The sequence below is a fragment of the Taudactylus pleione genome, unplaced genomic scaffold (assembly GCF_031769625.1).
Source record: "Taudactylus pleione unplaced genomic scaffold, aTauple2 ptg001314l, whole genome shotgun sequence".
Lineage (NCBI taxonomy): Eukaryota > Metazoa > Chordata > Amphibia > Anura > Myobatrachidae > Taudactylus > Taudactylus pleione.
This window is the reverse complement of record NW_028285714.1, coordinates 8,401,532-8,420,000: the sequence shown is the minus strand read 5'-3', so window position 1 is coordinate 8,420,000 and position 18,469 is coordinate 8,401,532. Positions and strand designations below refer to the sequence as shown.

The following is an 18,469-nucleotide window of genomic DNA, read 5'->3' as shown; positions in this document are numbered from 1 at the left end:
ACATTACATATATTTTAATAAGTGGCCCCCTATGTCTTGTCTACCACAAGTAAAGGACTTTAATACAACACTGTAGTCTGTGGCTGATTTTGCATACATCCTTTTAACGTTTGGAGGCACACAAGCCTCATACAAATGACCCATGTGTGCCTCCAATTTAAAAAAAAATAAATAAATCAACCACAGACTACAGTTTAAAAAGCAAATATCTCATAACTTAAAAAACACCCATAAATTACTTCTAAAAATCTATTGGAATAAAATGAAACAGAAACAGTAATGAAAAAAATAAGATTTTTATTTTTAATAAGATTGATCAATGAGCATGAAGAAAATAATTAAAGAGACATTTAAAGATCATATTTATTACCTTTATTTCAAAACATTTTCTTGAAGATGTTTTCTTTCTTGGGGGTCTGCTTTTTTTCGGAACAGCTAGTAATCTCAAAAAAAAAAAAATAACATATATTAGATCAGATGATGAAGTTTTAAATACTTAATTTTACAAATTAACATCTGCATGAAAGACTAATGCTGCCCATACAGGCTACAATTCTCGGGACGATCCGCCCGATAGCCACGATAATTGTACCCTGTGGGCGGGCGCCCGAGGGTTAAATATTGCTTGGTCGGGCATGCTGGATTGTCCAGCATGCCCATCCAATGCGATCTTTCTCATTAAACTGTCGGCCACATCGGGTAGTGTATGCCCAGCACAGTCGACAAACAGACATTTCCGCTGTTCCATCCTACGAAAGGAACAGGGAAATGTCTCCACCCCCGGGGGCGGTGCGCAGATGTGTGCCGAATACACTGTGGGAGAAAACTCACAGTATATGCCGGCGACTTCTGTGACTGTCAGCCGGTCAGATAAAATGCCTGTCGGTCTGACAGACATTTTATCTGGTAGTGTATGGCCAGCATAACATATCATGATTATGTAAATTAATACTCACCAGTGTTTAAATATTCCAAATGGGTGTTTTCTTGAAGTTCTCCCCAAATAATGTACTTGAAAGACGGTTCACATAATATGGCTCCCGGGGAAAAAAACAAAAAAACAAAGATAAAAAGCGGAAATTATTTGTTTACAAAAATACACTCAAATAAAATGAACATACAATCATAGGATAAAAAAATAAATAAAAAAAAAAATAAAAGTGGGCTTAGAAAGCAAGTATATGACTATTTTGAAAATAAGTAAAAATTTTGGGAGCTGTCATCATTTACCCACTTCACATACAATCCCATGTATGTTTTAGGAACGCCCAAAACTCCCATTACTTAACCTGTTTTGAGGGGGGGGGGTTTGGAAGGAAATTACATGTTAATAAAAATAACACATTTCAATAAATAAAGTGTGATACAACCTGATATTTTTTAGGAAGTTAATATCTTAATAAGGGACCTTAATCCTCCTGTTCTGTTCTTCGGACAATAGCTCCTGGTGGGTTGGGCGTTGGTGGACGTTGTGGTCTTGATGGCCGTGCCGGTGCTCCACTTTGGTAGAAATATGTTGGTGGTTGAAAATGCGGGGCCTCCTGACCATGCCATGGCTGTTGCATAGAATGGGCATAGGGATGAGGCGATCCATGACATGATGTCCTGTGTGTTCGAAGGTACATCATCAGGTTCTGTGTGATTTGTTGAAGTGATGTGGCGATGAGGCTGTTGCTCGTGGCAATGTCTCTTTGTGATGTTGCTTGGCATTCTGCATTTTCAGCCATCCTATTGAGTGCGGTGGTCATGACAGACAGCTGATGTTCAATTCCACGAAATCGCTCCAGGCTTTCTAGATATTCCTGTCTTCGCTGTCTTTGATCCTCTTGATAAGCTTCCGAAAGTCTTTGAACACTTGCATCCAACTGTTCCAGTCTTCGGTCCATGATGTCCCTGAATCAGTTCTGGCGATCTTCCATGTCTTGAGCCAGTTCCACAATCCTGTCAACTTGTGTGGGTGGAAGGGTCTGTTTAACCTCAGCCACTACTTGAAATTGTTGAACTAGGATTAAAAAATAAAATAGATAAATTGTTAGAAACATGCAGAGTATATACATTACAACAACATTTGAAATCCCCAAAAAACCAAACAACTGTTAGTATTAAAAAAAAACAAAAAAAAAACAAACCGTCACTGTAAGTGAAGGTGGCTCAATTAGATATACCTATGGCCATGAGCCCTTATACGGTAACATGTCGGTTACATCCCAGAACATTAAGGCCCTGCTTGTCCATAGTCACGTTTATCACTATCAACATGTCTTTTTGGGAAAAAAAACCCTTGTGGGAGGGAATTGTCGCCCGCAACCCCGGGTGAACTTCGTGTTGTAATAGTGCTGGGAAATCTCTACTTACATCTCTGGTGATGTCAGTAGGTAACACCCCAAAAAAAAGGACTTGCATATGAAAAGTCAATATTACACCAGCTGCCCCCCTAGATGACCTAAAAGCAGGTGGTGAACACTGAAAGGCAAACCTGCCCCCCATCTTGCAGTTAGTCGCACAGAAAGTTTTAAAACCATTAGCTAAACTGCTTCCACACATAATCAGTAGGCTACACCTGCTCAGTGACCATCATTGGAAGCGCTTGAGAGTGCTATGCGGTCGCAAGCGGCTGACAATAAAGTCCATCCTGTGCAATTTTTAAGGCAAATGTAACAAAAAAAAAAAAATTAAATTACCCTGCCATAGGTATTTTGTGTGGCTATTTTGGAACCCAATTAAAAGGGTTAGCCTTGAATTGTTAAGACTCATATAAAAAAAAACAAAAAAAACAATATCAAAATATGATTAGAACTTACCAACTGTTGTTGGTCTCAAAGGCATTATTTGTTCAACATCCACATTATCTTCATCCTGTGATTCCAGTAGATCTGGCCTGAAGTATGGTCCAATATTTGATGCAAGTCCTCCACTTGTTGATGGTCCAACGTTTTCTAAAAAAAAAATAGTTTGCACTTATTTTTTTTGTTAACGACAATTATTTAGAAGAATAATTAAAAAATGTATAATAACCATATTGATTTTTAAAAAAACATGTCCAATAAGTATTTTAAAAAAAAAAAGGGTTATAAATTAAAAAAATTTGTACAAATACATACATTTTACCCCAAAAACATCTTACCCAAAGGTTCCAAAGAGTCTTGCACACCTATGCCCAAATCTACTTGCTGTTGTTCACGATCTTCCAGGGTATCTTCCAATCTAGGTCCTCTTGAATTTTCTTCCAAAGTCGACTATTCTAATTTAAAGTAAGGTTACAATTAAACATAACTAGGGGTTGTACGGGTATATAATAAAATACAGATATGCATTCTACACAAATCAGTATAAAAAATATGAATTACGATTCACTTTGCAGGATCCTCCATGGAGACCTTAAACCTTGAGCAAATCAAATTTGTAAATATTAATTATTTGCTCATGCATAAAAATAAAAACTAAGAATATTAACATAATTTCTAAAGCTAAACAAACAACTCACTATTAGTAAGTAATCAACTTTTTTTGTGATAATGTTAAAATGTTACCCTCAATTCTTGTGACAGTTTGGGGTCTTTGCTCCACCGTTTGTCTGATGTTGACGTCTGTTCTTTCCTCTTCTGGTCCTCTGATCCTGCCGGTCTTGGCTGCTGAGGTGTGCCGAATCTTCTTTGGTGGTTTTTGACCTGTAGTTTAGTGTAAAAATTAAAATTAGAACCCAAAACTTTTTCATTTTCAAAAACAAATTAAAAAAAACGAAAAGCAAACAATAAATATTTCAACTGTGGTCCCTCTGGGCACATCTGGACCAATCTTACTTGTCCTCCGAACTGTGGGTCCTGCTCCTGTGTCTTCTGTTCTAACTTCTAAGTTCTCTTGACTTCTTTGAGGTCTTGATTCTATTTTTTTGGAGTATAATATATATCAAAATAATATAAATGTTTACTGTCATTTATGAAAAAAATTAACAGGGAACTTACCGTCCACACGACGAGTTGCGCAGTCACGGCTATCTATTAAGCCTCCAACTCCAGAAACCATTATCGGATTCATCTGTTTCCGGATTTCTTCTTCCCATGGCAGCCAATGCATGTTGAGCTCTGGTCCACCGCCGGTTCCTCTCTGGTGCTGTCTCAGTTTCTTCATCTTCTCCTTTGTTTGCCGTTTGCAGTCTACATATCTATAAATTTAAATAAAAAAAGGTGGTAAAACATTTTTGTCCAAAAAATGTAACAATCAAAACAATGTTCCATGAATCATCCAAAAATGATTACTTTTAATTAAAATTTTTTACATTGCTAAGAAAATTATTAGACAAACTTCATTCAAATCAGAGAAAGACCAGGGTTGTGTGTACATCACATGTTATCAAATGCTACAATCAGAGAATCAATTCCAAATAAAAAAACATTTAACTTTACCTCTTCTTGCACATGCCTCCATCACGTGTACGGCCAGATGTTGCTGTTACCCTGGAGGCAATCTCATCCCAGATTGCCTTCTTCGCCCTTCCAGTGGTTTGCTGGGCTCGGTCGCCGAAGATCTTCGCGTAGTTACGGTGCACACCTTCAACAAGGGTGTGATTTTCCACCTGACTGAATCGAACTTTCCTTCTTTTGATGCTTTTTTCTCCAGTCTTCCTTGTCTCTTGTGTCCGGCGCTAAAAAGAAAAAAACAAGATTAAAATTGTGGTGATGTACAGTCAGGTCCATAAATATTGGGACATTGACAGAATTTTCATATTTTGGGCTCTATTCACCACAACAATGGCTTTGAAATGAAACAAACAAGATTTGATTTAACTGCAGACTTTCAGTTTTAATTTGAGGGTAATTACATCCAAATCAGGTGAACGGTGTAGGAATTACAACGGTTTCTATATGTGTCTCCCACTTTTTAAGGGGCCAAAAGTAATGGGACAAACTAAACAATCCTAAATATAACTTTCACTTTTTAATACTTTGTTGCAAATCCTTTGCAGGCAATTACAGCCTGAAGTCTGGAAAGCATAGACATCACCAGACGCTGGGTTTCATCTCTGGTGATGCTCTGCCAGGCCTCTACTGCAAATGTCTTCAGTTCCTGCTTGTTCTTGGGGCATTTTCCCTTCAGTTTTGACTTCATCAAGTGAAGTGCATGCTCAATCGTATTCAGGTCAGGGGATTGACTTGGCCATTGCATAACATTCCACTTTTTAGCCTTAAAAAAACTCTTTGGTTGCTTTTGCAGTATGCTTTGGGTCATTGTCCATCTGCACTGTGAAGAGCCGTCCATTGAGTTCTGAAGCATTTGACTGAATATGAGCATATAATATTGCCCGAAACACTTCAGAATTCATTCTGCTACTTTTGTCAGCAGTCACATCATCAATAAATACAAGGGAACCAGGTCCACTGGCAGCCATACAAGCCCACGCCATGACACTGCCACCACCATGCTTCACTGATGAGGTGGTATGTTTTGGATCATGAGCAGTTCCTTTCCTTCTCTTCTCTTCCCATCACTCTGGTACAAGTTGATCTTTGTCTTATCTGTACATAGGATGTTGTTCCAGAACTGTAATGGCTTTTTTAGATGTTGTTTGGCAAACTCTAATCTGGTCTTCCTGTTTTTGTGGCTCACCAATGATTTACATCTTGTGGTGAACCCTCTATATTCACTCTTTTGAAGTCTTCTCTTGATTGTTGACTTTGACACATATACATCTACCTCCTGGAGAGTGTTCTTGATTTGGCCAACTGTTGTGAATGGGTTTTTCTTCACCAGGGAAATAATTATTTTGTCATCCACCACAGTTGTTTTCCATGGTCTTCTGGGTCTTTTGGTGTTGCTGAGCTCTCCGGTGCGTTCTTTCTTTTTAAGAATGTTCAAAACAGTTGATTTGGCCACACCTAATGTTTTTGCTATCTCTCTGATGGGTTTGTTTTGATTTTTCAGCCTAATGATGGCTTGCTTCACTGATAGTGACAGCTCTTTGGATCTCATATTGAGAGTTGACAGCAACTGATTCCAAATGCAAATGTCACACCTAGAATCAATTCCAGACCTTTTACATGCTTAATTGATAATGAAATACCGATGGAATAGCCCACACCTGTCCATGAAATAGCTTTTGAGTTGATAGTTCCATTACTTTTGGCCCCTTAAAAAGTGGGAGGCACATATTGAAACTGTTGTAATTCCTACACCGTTCACCCGATTTGGATATAATTACCCTCAAATTAAATCTGAAAGTCTGCAGTTAAAGCACATCTTATTTGTTTCATTTCAAAACCATTGTGGTGGTGAATGGAGGACAAAATCTGAAAATGCTTTCAATGTCCCAATATTTATGGACCTGACTGTACATGTTCTCTTAATACAATTACACAAGTAATTTTTTGTTAATAAAATAAACATGCATTTACTTTGTGATACGTGAAAAATTACGTTATCTGAAACTGAGATGTCAAAAAGTATCCTTACAAAGTAACATTACCCTACTTTTAATAAAGTAGTATATCATTTAAAAAAATATATATTAAATTGCACATGTTTTGGGTTTAACACTGTATTCAATTTCAAAGGCTTTTCACTGGTTTAAAAAGTATTGGAAAATAAACGGGGATAACTTAGCAACACTGAATATGTGGTGAAAAAAAGTGCAAATTTGGTGTTTAGGTGTACAGGATTACATAAAAAAAAACATGCATTCCAGGAAAGATAATTTTAAAAAATGGCTATCAAATTTTGGGGTGTCCCTATTTGTTTCTTTTTATTTGCAACTTACATTTTTTACAAAAAATAAAAGGAAAAAACTGTTTCAAAATAAGATATTAGGATCAGGGATATGCAGCTCATATGTGGCAGCTGTATTCTAAAATAGATTAATAGCGGCAGGTGTACAGTTGCAGTTTTTTTTTAAATATTACCTTAAGAACATAAAAATATGCTATTAACCATTTTATGGTACCCCAAATTTGAGGGGAGAACTTTAAAATAAAACAAAAAAAACAACCCAAATGCTCTTTTGCATCACATTTTCAAAGTTGGAATTCAAAACACCTGCTACAACTTTTTACATACCCAGACTTTCATTTGCAGGCTAAAAATGGGGGTATCCATAGTGATCCCCAAATTTTCTACAACTTTAGGGTTGGTGGCACAATTTTTAAAAAGAATATATCATAATGTCATGCAATTCTCAGTTCACAGGCTCCCATTGCTGTAGGTTTCATATCGAATACGGGGATAAGTGGTGGCACACCTTTTTCTTTTTTATCCTAGGTCAAAGCTCCAAAATGATTCGTAAACTTCAAAAGCAAAGATTATGTTTGAGATTGATTACCGTAGGGTTATTCATTATGAAAAGGAAACTTTGATATTGAAGTTTCCTTTTCATAATGAATAACCCTACGGTATTCAATCTGAAATGTAAACTTTGCTCTTTGAAGTTTACGATTTATATTAGAGCTTTGACCTAGGATAACAAAAAAAATAGGTGCGCCACCGCTTATCCCCGTATTCGATATGAAACCTACAAAGATGGGCGCCTGCAAAGTTGATTTTGCATTACAGTATGATATTTTATTTTAAAACATTGTATTACCAACCCTAAAGCTGTAGAAACATGGGCGATCTGTATGGATTCCCCCGTTTTTAGCCTGCAAATGAAAATCGAGAATTGAAAAAAGCAGTGGCAGGTGTTTTGAATCCCAACTTTAAAAAAAGTGATACAAAACAGCATTTAGGTTATATATTTTTTACGTTTGGAGTGCTCCCATAACATTTGGGGTACCAGAAAATGGTTACTAGCAAAATTTTATGTCTTTAAGGTACTTTTTTAAAAAATTCTGCAACTATACACCTGCCACTATTAATCGATTCTAGAATACACCTGCCACATATTTGCAGATTAGCCCTGAACCAATATACAAATGTTAAAACATATTTTTTTCCTGTTTATTTTTGTTTTTGGTCAAAGGGGAAAACAATTTTTGTGGTATCATTATTTTGAAATATTTAATTTTTAATTGACACTGTTACCAGGGGTGCAGGCTATTTGTTTTTAACGCCTGCACCCATAAACAGCACTTTTTGTAACAAAATATTCAGTGAAAAGTTATCCCCATTTTTTAACAAAGACTTTTTTAACCTGTGAAATGTGACATAGAAAACAATGTAAAAGTCAATATTACCGTGATCAAAAGAAGTTAAGGTTCCATATGGAATTATTAATTGAGCAAAAACTCCCTTTTTCCTTTAAGGCACCAATGAAGTAAATGTCCCTGGTTTTAGTTTTACACTGTAATCAAAAGAAACGACTTTTTGCATTTTCATTTAAAGTCTTGAAAAAAATAAAAAAGGAGAAAACTTCTCACCACTGAATATTTGGGGAAAATAGTGCAGATTTGGCAATTAGGGGTGCAGGCTAAAATAAAATTGCCAGCACCCCTGGGATTGACATTGTAAAAAGAATTGTGTCCAAAAAAAAAAAATTGTAACAGGATAAAAAAAAAAACAACAACGTTGAGGTGAACCAAAAATTAAAAATTCTAAATAGGGCAATCTGTTCAGGCCTATTCTGCAAGTATGCAGCAGGTGTATTGTACAATAGGTTATTTGCACAAGGTGCATAGATGCAAAATTATTAATATAGGACTATAAGGGACATAAAAATATGCTAGTACCCATTTTCATGTACCCCAAAATTAGATGGGAGCAGTTACAAAAAGGGGAAAAAAAAATACAGAGTGGTCTTCCGCAACACTTCATCAATGTCAGGGGCAAAAAATTTACCTGCTGTGGTTAATTAAATCCCCACCTTTCAATTGCAGGCTTAAATGGGGGTAACCATAGTGATCAACCATGTTATTACAACTGTAGAGGGGACCTACCATTTTGACAAGGAAAAAATTTTAACTTATCAAAAAAATCCCAAAATGCACCTTCCCCTTTCCCTAGATTTTGTAATCTGAATACTGTGATACAGCGGGCGCACGCCAGATACTTTATCCCAAAAAAAAAAAAAAATGGAACGTAAACTTCATCAGCCAAGTTTACCTTTCATTTTGAATACCCATGTGTGTAAAAACAAAAATTACCTCCGAAGGCTGATCTCCACGGTCCTGTGATGTCGTTGTCCCCACCGTACCACTCTCCCTCTGTCTTGACCCATCTTCCTGTGATGCCTGCCACTCGTCACCGGTGTCCGGAGTCTGTTCAGAGGATGAGGACGAGAGGGGTACTCCGCCTCTCTTCTCCCTTGACATTTCTTCTTTTTGGTACCTGAAATGACAAACAATTATTATTTTTTTTTTACTGCTCAAGGATATTATATGCAAATACATTTGTAACTGTTGCTCTCTGCCTAACGCTTAAAAAAAAATTCAAACAAAACTAGAAGGGTGTACACCGAAATTTGAAAAATAAGTGAGCGAACTGTGGACAGACATGTAAGAATGTAAAAAATAGAGGTTAAAAATAAAAATACACCCCTCCAATTTTTTCAATGGTATCAAATGTTATCATGTACAGTTAATTTAGGGTAAAAAAATTTAATTGTGGTTGTAAATGTGGCCTGCCATTCATGTACTTACTGCGGTTTGTTACTGTCAGGGCTGTAGCTAGGGTAGTGCGGCCGGTGCCATGGGACAGCGCACCACAGGTAATGGGGTGCTGATTGTGCCTGTTAAATTTCTGATTATTAGCATTCTATGTTATAGCTTCCACTTGTTGAATTTTTTGCATCTCCTGGCCTCCCATATCTCTTCCTTGACCCTTCCCCATGAGGACATTTTCCTTTGTACTTTGTGCATTATGGCCCTTTAAAAATTGGGGGTTGCGTCTATGTTTTTATCTGGCACAGGCTACCAAAATGTAGAAGTATGGCTGTGTTTAACGTGGTTTGTACCATAACTTTCTGGTGGCCTGTTGCATGAAAAAACATAGATGTACCCCCCAATTTTTAAAGGGCCATAATGCACATAGTACAAAGGAAAATGGCCTCATGGGGAAGGGTGAAGGAAGAGATATGGGAGGCCAGGAGATGCAAAAAATTAAACAAGTGGAAGTTATAACAGAGAATGATAATAATCAGAAATTTCACAGGCACAAACAGCACCCCATTACCTATAGTGCACTGTCCTATGGCACCGACCGCACTACCCTAGCTACAGCCCTGATGGTAACAAACCACAGTAAGTACATGACTGACAGGCCACATTTATAACTACAAATAAAAAAAAACAATAGCCTAACTAAACTATACATTATAACATTAATACCATTTAAAAAAAAAAAAAAAACAACAACAAAGCATTATAAACATTTTAAAACATGAAAGTGTACATATGTTTGGAGGGAAAAGGACATTATAGATGTACATCACTGCATGAGTGCATGGGGCAGGTGACAGTTTGGTATTGCACTACATGTACTTACAGGGGACAAGGCACTATAGGGTTAATAATATGGCTTCACTACATGGATCAAAGTTGATGTAAATGTACATGTGCTTAAAAGTGACTAGGGCACTGCTGTTAAATATAAAATATTACAGTTAATGGGTCTGGATGGACTTACAGGCAACATGTTACTATTTATTAACGTTTAGTATAACAGTGCCAGGGTCAGGGTGCTATTAATGTGCATGGCTTTAAAATACTAAACACTTATGGCCCTCCAGCTACTGTTGAACTACACATCACAGCATGCCCTGCAAACATTTTTAACATAACACCATGCTAACACTATGGCAGGCCATCATGGGATCAGGAGTCCTACAAAAGCAGGAGGGCCATAGTTTAAAGATCCCTGCCATCTAGCGTGTGGGGGGGAGGGGGGGTGCAGGCTGGAGGGGGGGGTGGAGAGGAGAGGGGGCGATTGTCTAATAGTTAAATACATTTTAACAAAGGGGCAAGGTGTGGCTAAGTAAAGCAGTATAGGGAATAGGGACAGATTACACTTACCTAAAACAAACAGAAACAGGACAGATCTCTTCCTCCACGGGCTGGCTCTTCTGCTCCCAGTCACTGTCTTCTCTCCTCTGGGTCCTGGATAGCTGGTCACTGCTGCTGCTGTCTCTCTTGCCAACTTCGTTCACCAACAGGTGCCCTTGTCAGCAAGCCAAATTGATCAGGGACACTGTACTTTCCACACTGCAGGCTGATCAAAATGGTGGCTGACCAACAGCCAATCACAGCCTTATATGATCCCTGGGGAAAAGGGCGCCAGGCCAGCCCCCAGTTACTCACCCCCTTGCAAATCCCGCCTAATGTACAAGTCCCCGTCGAAAAGTCTCCACCTCCCGATTCACGGCATTGGCTATTTTCAGCATTTTTGGGCGTTTTGAGTTTTTCAAATTGAATACGGGGATAAGCGACGGCGCGCGTTACTTTAATGCAATTAAAAAATGTGATGTGCGGCGTTAACTTCAACCGTCAAAATGGCGAAGTTAACGATTTTATATTGAATACGGCTATTAGGGGCATATGTATCAAAGCTTGATGTGAGATAAAATTGTGAAATATATATCACCAACCAATCAGCTCCAAACTATCATTTCTTAAACACAGCTTGCAAAATGTAAGTTAGAAGCTGATTGGTTGGTGATATATATCTCACAATTTTATCTCACATCAAGCTTTGATACATAAGCTCCAAAGTGAAATAAGATAAAGTACCAGCCAATCAGCTTCAAACTGTCATTTTACAAACAAAGCCTGTGACATGGCAGTGAGGAGCTGATTAGCTGGTACCTTATCTTATTTCACTTGGTCTCCTAACACTGCTTAGTAAATAGACCACTAAATCTTGAGTTGTTTGAGTCTGAAAAACATGCAAGTTTGAATGTTCTGTGACTTTAATACATTGGCTTTCACCCCATTACATTTAGCCCTTGGTATTTGGTTGGTACGGTTAGTTAAAGCTGGCACCACATAAATCACACCCAAAGAAAAGGGAAGGCATTTTCCCAATTGACCAAGCACTAGTTTAGGAGTTGTAGAGGATTAGATAGTGATCACTGTAGGTTTTTTTAGGGCAGGGAGTGCTGAGCACAGAGAAAGACACATCTGTGCACACCAATGCAGAGCTGTTACTACTCATTTTGGTGCCCTGTGTACATAAAGAGCATTTGTGCCACTCCCCACAATAGAACCATGGAGGGTGTGCACCAAACGCTAGCACTGAAATAAAAAAAACAGGTGTTGGTTTGCTAGGAAGGGGCGTGACCACACAATAGTACCACCAATTCAAATTATGCCACACAGTAGTGCCCCTTTGTCTCATTACAACTGACCATGGTGCACTGATTGGAAGTTAAAGCAAGGGTGAGGATGGGGCAGTGAAGGGAGTTACATGGAGGGTGAGGACAGTGACATTGAGGGGGAGATACAGGGAGGGTGGGGGCTAGGACACTAAATGGGAGTTAAAGGGAGGGTGATGATGGGGACACTGAAGGGACTTACAGTGAGGGTGAAGGCAGGGACACTGAGGGGGAGATACTGGAAATGTGAAGGTTGGAACACTGAGGGGCAGATACAAAGAGGGTAAGGGCTGGGACACAGAGGGGGAGATACAATGATTATACATATAAGTAAGTAAATAAGGTGCACACACTTACCTGATAGAGTTTGGTAGTGCCCCCTCTCCTCTTCAGGTTCCAGGAGATGGAGCTGTGGCTTTGGGTCTCCTCCTGCTCCTCTAGTAGTGCTGCTGCTCCTTTTCAGCACTTCCAGGTCTTCCCTTCACAAACAGCAGGCAGGGGGGCATGTCAGACAGTAGCTGTTACTAGAGATCCCGCTGGTCCTCTAGTGTCTGCTGGCAGAACATGGCCAGTGGACACTAGAGGACTAGCGGGACCTCTAGTATCATTACTTTTCTTAATTTTAAATAAATGTCTGCTCTCTGGCAGTTGCCATTTTGGGAAATACATTTTGTATACTGTAGCATCCAAACAGATGGCCAGACCAGCCCACTTGACCATCGGCCCTTCTGGCATTTGCCAGAAGTGCACGATGGCCAGTCCGGCCCTAGGCACTACCCTAGTTACGGCCCTGACTCACCCCTACAGTAGTATCTCAGCCTGATAATTCTCCCAGCAGCCTTGCACTGAACTATATAATAATCTGTGCAGGAATCACTTTAAGATATACCCAAAAATGCCCTAAATGGTTTTCAGCAATGTACAATTATAGAAAGAAAAACAACGCAGAGGTGAGCTTTTAATGTTCAACAGCAGCCCTTGATATAATATGTTTGACTGCTTCAGACTTTGTTACAACATTTTGTCCACACACTGAGTTGGTTGAAATCCTTACAGTCAATTCAAGTAAAGATGTGCTACATCTCAAAATGATATAACAAAGGTAACAATTTTGTAAATGTTGACCCAAACACTGTATGCAGGAAGATATATCTTAAGAAAAGGAAAACTTTCACAGTATGACTTCTTTTTCCTTCCTCTTACAGTTCATATAATTACAAGCACAGAACAGCAAAAATAGAATACTTCACTATGACAGAAAAAGCAACTATGATAAACTGAAAAAGGAACTGTTGTGTGAGAAGAACTCTCCCCTAAGGAAGAATTTACAAATGAAGTACTGCTAAGCAGAAAAAATCCCCACAAAACATAGTCGGTACTAAATTTGATTTGTTTCTGTGCTAATTTAGTTTGAATACAATATCTATAAAGTATCTTTTTATTCTTGTTTTTATTTGTACCAAACCCAAACTGATCTAGTTATCATTTCTCTATAGCATTCAGTAAAATGATAGACAGAGGGGAGGAAATCAATTAGCTGCAACAACCCGCTTTTTCATGGATTGTGCAAATTTATATTTACCAAGACATCATATTACCAGCGGTTTTTGCTGTTTCGAATTTTGACATGTATTTTTAGTGACTACTTTTTCACCACCGTCTGAGCAGGGGAAAAGTTGGGGGAAAACTCTATTTCAAGGTAACATGTTGAGACTTGGTTCAGAACCACTTAAACATCCTCCTTAATTACTAATTAGGCAAAAAAAAATTAATTAGCTTAATTTGGCCAATAATTAAATTTTTAAGGTAACAAAGTGCAAAAATTGATTATTTGATGTGGGACAGGTACAGATGTAGCTGCCGTCATCCTTGCCACAATGGCGTGACTAGTGTGCCACATCTATGGCGTGCGCATGTGTATGCACGTGCATGCCATAGACTGCAATGGGTAGAACGTCGGGAATGCATAGTTGCAGCCCGGCAAGAGCTGCGCTATGCCGTGATGCCATGCACGTGCATCACAGCAACGATGACGGCAGCTACATCTGTATATGGGGGCGCTATATGAATGGGACAGGGTTTTTTTTAGATCACAGGAGGGTGTTAGAGGCGTACAGTATTTTGAAGTTTTTTTTTAAAGTGTCTTTAAATGACACAGAAATATATTTTTGGGCATTTTTATGCACCCCCAATTTAAAAAGAACATTTACTTAGCAAAAAACATTTGCTTTCTATCATTATTTGAGTGTTTTAGAAATTTTTATGCTCCACCGAAACAAATTGTACATTCATTCACAGAGCACTTTCAATTTTCAGAATGCATCCTTAGTTTGTTTAAAATTCCCCGCACAACAAATTAAATCTACCAAAAGTGGTCATAAAATTATTTTTTAATATAAAGAAAGTGCAGATGTTTTTCTTTTTATAAACAGCACAAAGAAATACTTTGAGCGTCTTGCTTCAGCAGAAATCCACTTTTCCAAAACAGAAAATGCAGGGTACTATACATAGGTTTTCATAGCAAATTCTACACTTTAATATAATTAGGTATTCATATATTTAGTTTTAGCTGTTGTTAATTAAACTTGCATTGTGAAGGAATAATATGGTAGCCCAACAAGGCATATAATGCTGAAAACTAGAAAATCGCCAATGAATACAGGGAACCGTGTATTTTTTTCCCACCTAATGGGGGAGAACTTGACTTCAGATCCCCTCCTAACCTCTGTTAAACATATTGTTTTATGTAGTGTTGGGTGTTATTGTCTGTTGATCACCAGACCAAAATAATGAGGCAAGAGGGAACTCTTCTCTTTCAAACTAGTTTGCTCCTAGTGAACAACTCCCATCTATGGAAAAATTTATATTTTCTTTAGTGCCTGGTGATATTGGACTTCTCTGGACTTCCTAAGTTTTCCCTGGACTTTAATTTAGTATTTATGCAGTGTAGGAGGTTATTGACTGGTTATCACCAGACAGTAACTTTCATAGGTGCACCTAGTTCAAAATGTGATACTCCCATCTGTCATACAAGGGTGCCTGCATGTTTCTAGGTGCCAGTGTGGGGCATATAATAACTACTGTATAATGGTGTAGTTTGAGTGGGGAAGACTTTTAGTCCCCTCCATCCCCCAACATCTGCATTATATTTTTCTATCTGTAGTATAGGGAAAACTCTGTACCTAATAACTGGGTGTGATGACATCACTGCCCTGTCTCTCCATGATGGCTACCCAATTATAATGATTATCAGTGGGGTACAGATTGTATTCTTTTCTTTTTATTATTTAATTTTACTACTTGAGAGCAGATGACCTGTGGAATTAATCATCTATATTTTTGATGTATGTGGAGAGAAATTTAAATTCAACGTCGCACTCAAGTGGTTATAGGATTTTCTCAATCACTGAACCCCATTCCCTTGTCTCTGCTAGTTGAAACTTTACTTAAGGTTTCTCTAAAAAAACGATTTTGCATTAAATGTATTTAATCAGGTGAAGTATATGTAGGATGCTTATAGAATACTCTATGGCGGACACTGCTATACTATAACAGACGTTTTGCATAAATTGTGGTAAAGATTTTGGAGAAAATATATTAAGTTAGCATTTATCTGGTACAGTCTACAAAATATTTAGGTGAGTGGTTACTATAGGCAACTTCTCCATTTATCCACTTCTCTGTTTTTACAAGGCTTGATACCTTTGATATTATCTTAAGCAGCGGAATCGCTAATTCTTGTCCTGAACAAACTTTAATTAGAAGCCAAATCACTCAGTTTTGATAGACCAATTCAAATTTTACAAGAATAGTGTTTTACAGGTATTCATTAGCAAAAAACAGTGTTAAATGCAATGAGTTAACTCTTTTGTTGGATTTAAGAAGGGTATTTATACAGGTCACTAAAACTCATATAAGATAAGGTAACATTTTTAAAGCTTAAGCATTTTTTAAGCACTGAAAAAGTCCTTTCAACGTATAAGTGATTGAGGTCTCTTTATAAAATGAGTTGTGTTCTTCTCTTGATAGCTCTGTGCATAGATTCAAGGCCCCCAAAAAGCATGTATTACTCTATTTATCATATGACACTAAATTAGGTCCAAAAACCAGTAAAAATCTTATACTAAAAGTGTATATGCTGCCAGACAGTCGTACTAATTTATATTCTGCTGGAAGGCCGGGAGCCATCAATAGGATGTGATTGCTAAGCAATCAGGTTGAGTAAACGTAATACCTTTTCTTTGTTGAAACAAGTTCAAACATTATCATTAGGTACAGACAACTACTTGGCTGTACAGGTGTATTGCAAAACACTTCACTACCATGTCACATTAATTGTGTGGTATACAGTAATGTGTACATTTTTAATGTATTATATTTTTATATGTAATTTCTCATGTAAGTGATTTGGACACACATCTAGTAAAGTATACGGGTAGAAGATGCTGCAACTAGGCCGTAGCTATGGGTGTGCAAGCAATGATGTTGCCTACTGTCCTACAGCACCTGCATGTGGCTGCAGGAGCTTGGGCTTGGGACAGGGCACACTGCATCCCTGTTGCGACACTGTGCTGTAGTGACTCCACTACTAAGTATAAGTACTGTATGTTTGACCAGTTTTGAGTGATGATGATTGTTTCAATTAAATTATGCTTTTACATTCACAACCTATCCATTTGTGGATGATCTCATTTCAAAGCAGTCATGTACCTTTGGTGGATTTTGGAGTTACCTACAGTACCTGGAAATTCTGTTTTACTTCTGAGATTACTAAATTATATACTGCAACAGCAGTGTCACTGAAACAGATTATTCATTATGCATGAGTAATTGGCATTCTTTGATTTAGGGACCAATTCAGATAGCTGTGTAGAGTGGATATTTTATTGTGGGTCAAATTAACAAGGCTTTGCTGTCTACTTTCAGTTGTGCTTCCGTGATCCTCATTATTCAATTATAAAATGCTTATCAGGGGGGTCCCGCGGTCAACCTGCATGGTTTTACTTATGCTAAGTGTGAAGAAAAGTGGAGAATTCACCCTGAACCCAGTCCAGTAAGATGGAAGGGAAGTATGGAAGGCTGTGAGTGGCATATGGTTGATTTTTTTATATATTTTGTTAAATGGGAAAATTATATTAAGCAGATGTTTTTCAGCAAATTAAAGCATCTAATGAATTTTGGGTTACATGAAAATGCCTGTAACCAAATAATGAAATCTTTAGCCTAGCAATGTATTTTTTTCTTTACTTTGAATCTATTAAGGAGGTCAAACTAAGGGCCACATCTATAAATGTAACTTATTAACAGATGCATATTCCGCTTAGTGTTGCGGTGATAGTAATGAATATGCTACTACAGGTTGAGTCTCCCATATCCAAATATTCCGAAATACGGAATTTTTTTTGGCATGACTGAGATAATGAAACCTTTGATTTTTGATGGTTCAATGTACACAAACTTTGTCTAAGGCACAAATTATTACAAATATTATATAAAATTACCTTCAGGCTGTGTGTATACGGTGTATATGAAACATAAATGAATTTCATTTCTGTACACAAACTTTGTTTGAGCCACAAAATTATTGAAAATATTGTATACAATGAATAAGGTGTATATAACACACAAATGCATTCTGTGTGTATATTTGGGTCCTATTCCCAAGATATCTCATTATGGTATGCAATTATTCGAAAATACGGAATATTTCATTATCCAAAATACCCCTGGTCCCAAGCATTTTGGATATGGGAGACTCAACCTGTACTATGCATTATTCAGCTACTGATCCTACTGTGAGCAAAGTCTCCATCAGCCATACGCAGCACATGATATTTCCTCCAGCTATTGGAAGGGGACAGTGCATGATCTTATTGTCTGCAGCGCATAGCAGCCGGATGCAACTGTCTGCAGTGCATCTCATCTATTACTGTGTACAGAGCATATCCCCCAGGATTCCATTGTTTTATATATTACTTCCTGATGGCTCTGGGCAACCAGAAAAACAAGGAGTTCCATATCTCCACTTTGAACTGTGCAGCCCAGAAAACTCAGAATTCCAAACTACTATTGAAACTGCAGAATGTGCTGGTCTTGTTTTCCTCTCCCTTGGATGGAGCTTATCCCACCAGAATGTGTGCAATTCAGGTGAAAGACAACCCCTCTCACCACACTTCCCCCTCCTTTTGCTTTTCCAAGCTTGGGGAAGCGCACTTTTCCTTTCATGACAGCCAAGACCAT

The 18,469-nt window shown here is 38.0% G+C and overlaps 1 long non-coding RNA gene across 2 annotated transcripts in view; it reads left to right on the top strand.

Annotated features, from left to right (window-relative positions):
* LOC148443237 (uncharacterized) overlaps positions 1-13,598 on the top strand; it is a 233,630-nt gene extending 220,032 nt beyond the window's left edge. For both annotated transcript variants that reach the window (XR_015875716.1, XR_015875715.1), the window contains one exon: positions 13,435-13,598. This is a non-coding gene — a long non-coding RNA (uncharacterized LOC148443237). The remainder of the gene's footprint in view (positions 1-13,434) is intronic.
* Positions 13,599-18,469: the final 4,871 nt, after the last annotated feature.